At 38.2% G+C, this 7,902-nt stretch overlaps 1 pseudogene; it reads left to right on the top strand.

The window, feature by feature from the left end:
- Positions 1 to 3,643: 3,643 nt before the first annotated feature.
- On the top strand, positions 3,644 to 6,647 carry LOC145502073 (uncharacterized; annotated as a pseudogene).
- The last annotated feature ends 1,255 nt before the right edge of the window (positions 6,648 to 7,902 follow it).

Genomic DNA, 7,902 nt, shown 5'->3' with positions numbered 1-7,902 from the left:
ACACCGCATCACTTTCTCCACAATGTGAGATAAAGAGTAACTTGTGGCATAATGAAATCTGCTTTGAAGATCTAAGTAGTTGATCATAAAATTAAATATTCCGTCATTCGTATCTGGGCCATTTGTTTATCACTTGAAACACCTGGACCGGCAACAGAAGTTTAGATGTCAAGGGACTGTAGTAAAATAGATTCCAAACAATGTGATCATGCAACATTTTCTGGTTTTATTAGTAATATTACAACTGGAATTTGAAAGGTCAATAACAAATCAAGTCTCTTGTCAAAAAGCCCTATTCCATTATGGCTTTTAATAGAAAAAACTCTGACTCGCGAAGTTGGTCATTGCATTGAACATGGGTATAAACTTAAAATTAACAAGCTACTTTTCTTGTTAGAGCTGTCCATATATTAAAACAGCCAGGGATGTGACAGAAAAACATGGCAGAAGCAATGCTAGAAACAAGAAAATACTTGGAGTCCTCAGTCTCCTGTCCTGTCTTTAAACGTAGAGGTAGATATGTCTCAAAAAGCAACAGATTACTGTTACACCCAAAAGGTATACAATTCTAGCTTTAAGGTCCATGAATTAAAACCCCATTAAAATGTCAAGGCCGCAATGTACTTGGCCCACATTGTAGATTGCATTTTATATAAAAATATCTAAGTCTTTTAGTATTTGATAACAGGCCTTATCCTCAGTTACACAATAACTGTACAGCAAAGAAGACTGCTGAATTGAGTTTTAATTTAGGGATCTACCTGTGCCTAGGAAGACCAATTCTTTTCATTCCTTTACGAATGTCTTGGCAAAGTTTCTTGGCTGTCTCATAATTAGCAAGCAGATTGTCCTACGCTTAGCTGTCAAGCTTTGATTCTAAAAGGCAAATTTGTATCCATGCTAAGACAAAATAGTCCACGGGCCAGGACCCCAAAAAATAACATTTCGGTACGATTCAGGGAGAGTAATACATACATTTTGGAAAACTGCAATTACTCTAGTTTCATGTTATGTATGATAGCAATGCTAAATGAGTAGCTTAATAGGATTTATCACGTGACAAAGTGACGTCACTCATTTCTACAGAATCATCAGGATACAAGCAATGACTGCTTAAGAGTAGTATTTCCCTGCTTAATAGCCATACGTAAAAGGTACTTTATATGTGACAATGACGGAAATTTCTGCCAGATGAATTTTTAAACACCTAGTTAAAACTTACGTGAGCTTTAAGGATTTTGTTTTCATGGAAACACTGAAAAATATTTAAATTTCAATTAAAAAAAAAAAAATTAAGTACCTTTTAATGCGTTGATCTCGCAGAATTTTCGCCAAACGGAAGCAGAAGAAAATAAGTGATTCACAACCAATGATTTGGTGAGATGCAATTGCTACCAAGACAGTGGTTCTGAATTAAGAGGCTGTCCGTGTTACACCCTTAACTCAGACGAAAACAACGTTTTATTAAAGCACAAACTCCGTACTTTTGGTATAATCTCCGAGCACATGTTTTTCACTCTCTAAAACCAAATCCCAGCATACATTGCGGCACGGGAGCTCATAGTCACACACTCAACATAACATGTTACGCACCCTACATCCGCCTAAGAATCGACCACTTGATTCGGATCAAAGTTTCGATTTCCTTCAAAATTTCTCCACGAAACGAGGTTTATATAAGGTAAAAGAAAATACATTTCTTTGGTTTTTATTCTTGATAATAGTCGAGATTTTGAGGAGAATGTGATCGATACCCGAAACCCTCAAATTGGGCCTTTCACGAAGCCGAAATTAGCCCTCATTGGGATGCTTGCTGCCGAGCGTATATTTATCGTACGAAGATAAGAATTACACCACCATTAGATACATCATTGCACTTAAAACAAATGGCAAAATCAAACCTGAGTATGGAAAATTACTAACATTGTAATCACTTAAACAGGACAATGTCAACGCCATTTTCAAGAAGCGGGCCAAGTGGCGTAGTGAAAAGCGATATTTCTCATAATTCTGACTTATTCGGAGAATCTATTGTATTGTTCTGAAAAGTATTAAGATAGACCCTTGAAACCATGGAATAAAATTTATTGGCACTGGAGTATATGAAAGGATAGCTACGGAGTAGATTGTCTTAAATTCACCAACTGGTCATCTGCGCAAATACGATTTAACGAAGTCGCTGGGGACCGGCCAAATTTAATCGTTAAATCGAGGGTACGTTATATCGAAATCCTCGATATAACGAATTTGAGGAGAAACGACCAAAATGCTCGTTACATCGAGGTAGTTAATAATTGATTTGTAACACAAACGACTTCTGTCACGCAATCCAATGCAATTTTCGTCACCCATAAGTGCCGCGTTTTGAGATGCAATTTATTAAGCATGGTGGCTTTCAGTATCAATTATTTTCACTTTTGAGGAGACACGCAGCTTTTGCTTACAAAAGAACGGCACTTTCTGAGTAGGGATTTAAAAATGTTGCAACATGGAGGTTATACAGAAAATTGTCTACGTAAACTAGGAAACGGGCTTTAGTGTTGTTATGTTGCAATACCAAATATTTCCAGATTTCAAAGAAGATAGAGCAGAGGTTAATTGATGTCGAAATACTATAGTGCCAATGTCTATGGCATATAATGAGCCGTTGACTGAAAGTTTGCTGTCTCCTTACCATCTGGAGTACAAGGATTTGTTGACTGTTGATCTGTTCAGCGTTTACCTTCTGTCGCGTGTTGACATTGTAATTCGTTATATCGAGGTAGATTTTACGTTTGGGCTTCCGGATTATGTTCGTTATATCGAAGAATTCGTTATATCGAGGATCGTTATTTCGAGGTTCTATTCCATACGTTTTCCTGTAACTTTGGCCGGGACGTAGAATATCGTTCGTTATATCGAGGACTTCGTTAAATAGAGGTTCGTCAAATCGAGGTTCCACTGTAGCACGACCACTACGCTAAGTACATAAATTTCAATTTTTTGTCTTATTCAGAAACGAAGATGACCTGGTATCACAGCTAAGGAAGAAAATTTAAAATGTCACCTTTAAATTTCCACCGCTTTACGTTCATGGCATCATGACATGATTTTCACTTTTTCGGCTATCAGTCCATTGTTACGACCAGCACAGGAAGCAGGGTTCGATTCCTCAGTCTTGTGTGACTGTCATCTCAAAATATTCAATGTTTCTAATTAGTTCCGTGAAATGAGTGTAGGTAATCGAATCAACAATTTCTCCGGTTAACGAATGCACCGGTAGTGTCAAAAGTAAAAAGTAAATCGAGTAATTACGTTTGAAATACCAGTCGCCATGTTTGTTCGCTTCAAGAACTGCCGCTGACCGTATCAACAAACTTCGTAACTGAGCAAATCAATGGATAATCGATAAACAAAGTGCTTGCGAAGCAGTTATGCTAGCAAGATTATGTCAGTGAAGAAAACTTGCTCTTTTTCTGTGATCTTAAACGAGCATTGCGGGCCAAATACAGGCGAAGAAAATATAATTTTTCTCTGCGAATGTGTTGGAGAAATTAGTAATCACCTTCGCAGATGTCACTTGTCACGCGAGAATGTCACTGAGATCGACCTAATTCTCGCTCGGGCTGGCCTATTTGACCTCGATGCGAGCAAGGTTAAAGAAATGACTGTGTGTCCAAAACACAGAAACAACCTTGGCAGGTATTAGCAGTCCCTCAGAACCTGTCAATACCAAGAACACGCCGGGAAGTTTAAAAAAATTGAAGAAGGAATTGTAATCAGCTTGAGGACCTCGAAGGAGATTTACACTTTGTTTGGCGAAAAGGCACAAGTGGGGTCCCGTAAGTATAAAATATCCTACTTTTCAAAATAAATAATTATTAAGACCTGAAAGCGTACCACTGCAGGAGCACCTAACGACACTTAAACTGGAAATTAAAGATGTGACTTCCCAAGCACTGATTCTGTGCTCCCACGTCAATTACCATTAATAATTAACTTTCCTGGGAAAAAAAATATCCACTCTTCACTGCTAGCAAGACCGACTTTATTTCATAAAACTCCCAGCCAGACATAATGAAAATTTTGAATACCGAGCTAGAGAAATGGCAATTAGCCAAGTAGCCAGCCAGCAGTAAAGAGTAACATTTGAAATGCCAGCAAGGCAATTATAGGCGAAAAAATGTTCTGGCTAGCGTATTGACCCGGATTAAAAACAAACGCATTGTTTAGGATCACTATTCAACAGCCTATTGTCTGTTGACTATTTTGCCGCCATGAGCATAATCTACACTTTGATTATGTTATCACTTAAAAACTTAACAGTACAACTTACCATCTATGTCTTAAGCGGATCGGACAAGGTGTCTCCCAACACGGTCGGTTTTTTTCCAATACTTCAGATGCCTTCCAGGTTCAGCATACGTGTGACAGTTTGGCAGTTTACGTTATGACATCTAAAATGATTCACACTAATGTTTAAAATAAGATCCCTCTAATCCTTTTAGACATTCAGAGCAAACTTGTTTTCACCAAAGAAATGCTTGTTGCAAAAATGCTTAACAAATAAAGAAGCCTCGACTCTGCTCTGTTCTGTTGTAAAGCACGCAGGAAACGGTAGAACACGAAAGAAGTGTAGAGGAAAACACGAGACGTAGTCGAGTGTTTTTTCCTACTTCTTGAGTGCTCTACCGCTTCCTAAGTGCTTTACAACAGAACAGAGCACAGTCGAGGCTTCTTTATTTGTTTTATGATGAAGAATCAGATAATTTCCCCACGCATTCGGCTGAATTTCAAACCAAAGTTTATTTTCCAAACGAGTAAAAGTGGCGCCAGCCGTACACTGTTCTCTGATAAAGCACGCTAAAATAAGCCAATCACAATCCTTGTTAGAACTGTTCACATAATTTGATTGGGTAACGAAGCGACAGCTGTCAATCACAAACTGGACTTCAGCTAAGCTTTCAGTTTCGAGTAGTTTGAGCGGCTTTCGAGAGAAGAACGATGCCTTCAAAGTTCGCTTTTAAGTTAATTTTTTAAATACGGATCTAAAGGCAGGTAAAGGTTTATAGTCCAGAGGAATCCGGCCGTATTGTAGCCTATGAAAACAAGCACTTTTCCAGTGGAAATTACGAAAAGCGGAGCTCAAAGCTTGTGGATGAAAATGGGAAATGCCGAGTTGAATTGGAAAGTAGCTACAGTTATTTAGGGCTTGTAGCCGCATGCAGCAAGATTGCCCGAACTAGCGTAAAAGTTAGAAGGACTTAACGGCTCCCACTGGTTCTACTCCGAGCACAGAAGAGAATATTAGAGCAAGTTTTGCACTGACCGCTCGTCGGTTTACTTCGCTGAGATGACCGGAGAACGAGCGTTACTACACTGCATGTAAGTGTTGTTTGCGCAAATGAGCATTTTTAATTGTAAATTTACAAAAATAAAGCTTCTCATCATAAACAGAGACAGTTCAATTGTTGTTTTCTGTCGTTGTTTTACTTCTTAGTATAATTTCTGCCTTCGCAACAAATAAAATGTCTTTATCGAAGCACTGTTTAGGTTGAGAATTTGTTTATTTCGCTACAGCTGTACATGTTTTGTCGGCGGGAATCTAGCGAAACTTGTTATTTTAGTACAGTTTTAACACTACTGTTGCTAACAATGGTCTCTGTGAGCCATATTTACTGCAGAAAAATAGCTCGCTTCCACTGCGCTTGTCTGAGTCACAGGTGATGTTTAATTTGGGTCAAATTAGTCAAAATTCCGAAGCAAAAATTTGGAAGCCAACTTACTGTCATCAACACGTGCTCTGTTCTCTGATAAAGCACGCTGTTTCAGCCAATCAGAACGCGCGTTATATGGAAACTTTATTATAATAAACAAGTAGAATTTACGAAATCTCTTGTAGTATATTTTGATGAAAACTTAACTTCGAACGTACATATCAAACATATTTCTAAAAAACTGCCTCCTGCATTGGCATCTTGAAGAGAAGCAGGTCTTTTGTTCCTTTTGAAACACTCCTATGCATCTATAATGCTTTAGTTCAACCTCATTTCGACTACTGTAGTGTCGTATGGCGGAATTGCGATAAATCTCTTTTCATTAAACTACATAAACTACAGAATCGCGCTGCGCGTATTTTGACCTCTTCTTCATGTGATGCCAATGCAGATGATCTCTTTGTTAGACTTGGCTGGCAAAAACTTAATCTTCAACGAGAATTAAAAACAGCCATAATCGTCTATAAATCTCTTAATAGTCTCGCCCCTGATTATCTCGAATCAATGTTTACTGATCGGAGTGCAATATCTACCAATTCTCTTAGGAATTGTGAGGGCTAACTAGCTGCTCAACTCCCCCGCACCAATTTTCTAAAACAAAAAACAGTTTCAGCTATAGTGGTGCGGTGCTGTGGAACAGCTTACCTACCAATCTGCGGCAAGCACAAAATCTTACTAGTTTTAAATCCGGCTGCAGGGGTTTAAATAAGTAAATTAATCACACGGCATTCATGGCAAGCGGGCACTTCGTTATTGTTTTCACTTTTGTGGTTATTAGATTTAATTAGCAGTAGATTAGTATCTTAACAATGTAATTAACGTAATTTTAGTATTTACTTTAAGTCCTGATGTTTTACCCGTGTATAAATAAAGTTAAATAAATAAATAAATGCATTTAATTCAACGCCGAGTTCGTTTTAATCATCTCGTATCCAACACGTACGAAAGAATTTTTTTTTTTGTCTAAATTCTTCAACCGACTGGGTGATGTGGACATTTTCAGTAAGATCTAAAGAAAGAGATGGTATGAAAAGGCGGCAAAATTTGACGAACGTTGTTCACTTTCTGAGTTGAATGAAACATATCACGAAAGCAAGCGAAACAGAGTTTTCCTCCGAAATGGTAATCGCCGACAATCACCTCCAAAGTTGTCTACATCCTGCATGATTCTGGAAAATTGTGATAAACGACCAAAAGTTGGAAGGAGGATCCGTAGGTAGTGGTGTTGCTGAAAATTTTTCGCCTAGTGTGTACAAGTCAAATGAAGCAAGGGTTGACTTGTTTGCGGAGCTTTCATAATCGAGGTTACAAATTGTGTCACTCAGAATTTAGGTCTAAAAGGGCAAGACCCAAATGTTAGGTAATAATTCAAACTTAAGAGGTGCCCTCTGTAATTTTCAACTATGGCCATTTGGACCAGAAAAAATCAAATTCCTCAAACTTTCTCAGATGAATGGTCTAGATAAGTGATTCACAAAAATATAACTTTCAGCTCAATTCGATTCGTATTTTAGCGCTGGGGCCACCATCTTGGTTTTGCCCCTCTGAGGGGGCTTTCAGCGGCCATTTTAGGGCACATTTTTAACAATTTGCCATACAAAGAAAACGATCTAAATCCGGGTAAAAACCCTTTATTCGAGACAAGCAAATGTTTCTTGTTACATTGAGAGGCTGTTTTGGCAATTTGATCATCACCTGATTTTTCTACAGAATTTTAAATTTCTTCCCTTTCGGACTACTCATGAAGCGCCACAAAATAGGCGAAGTCTAAAGGAAAATATCACCAAAAGTACATCACTTGAGATCCCAAAACTACCCTCCACTTAAAGAGCAATGTCTCACCTGTAAAAATATGCAATAAAATTTTGGGGCAGTTAAAACTGTAAAATGTTAGAAGAAGAAGTTTAAGCTGTGTTTTTGTCAACAAAGACCGCCGTCCTAATTAGCATAATAACATGAAAATAACGATACACAGAGAAAATAATGATATATTCTACTTACCTCGCGACATGTCGACAACTGGATGTTCCACGATGCCTCATGTTATATTTCCAGTATGTTTCAGCCACATTTTCGGTGATTAGTGTACGAAATCACTTTCACACATCGCCACGGTTAAGCAGATTTCAACTCTCCGAAGCCCGCT

Source organism: Orbicella franksi, chromosome 11 (assembly GCF_964199315.1).
Source record: "Orbicella franksi chromosome 11, jaOrbFran1.1, whole genome shotgun sequence".
In the NCBI taxonomy this organism is placed as follows: domain Eukaryota; kingdom Metazoa; phylum Cnidaria; class Anthozoa; order Scleractinia; family Merulinidae; genus Orbicella; species Orbicella franksi.
This window is presented reverse-complemented; position numbering and strand designations above follow the sequence as displayed.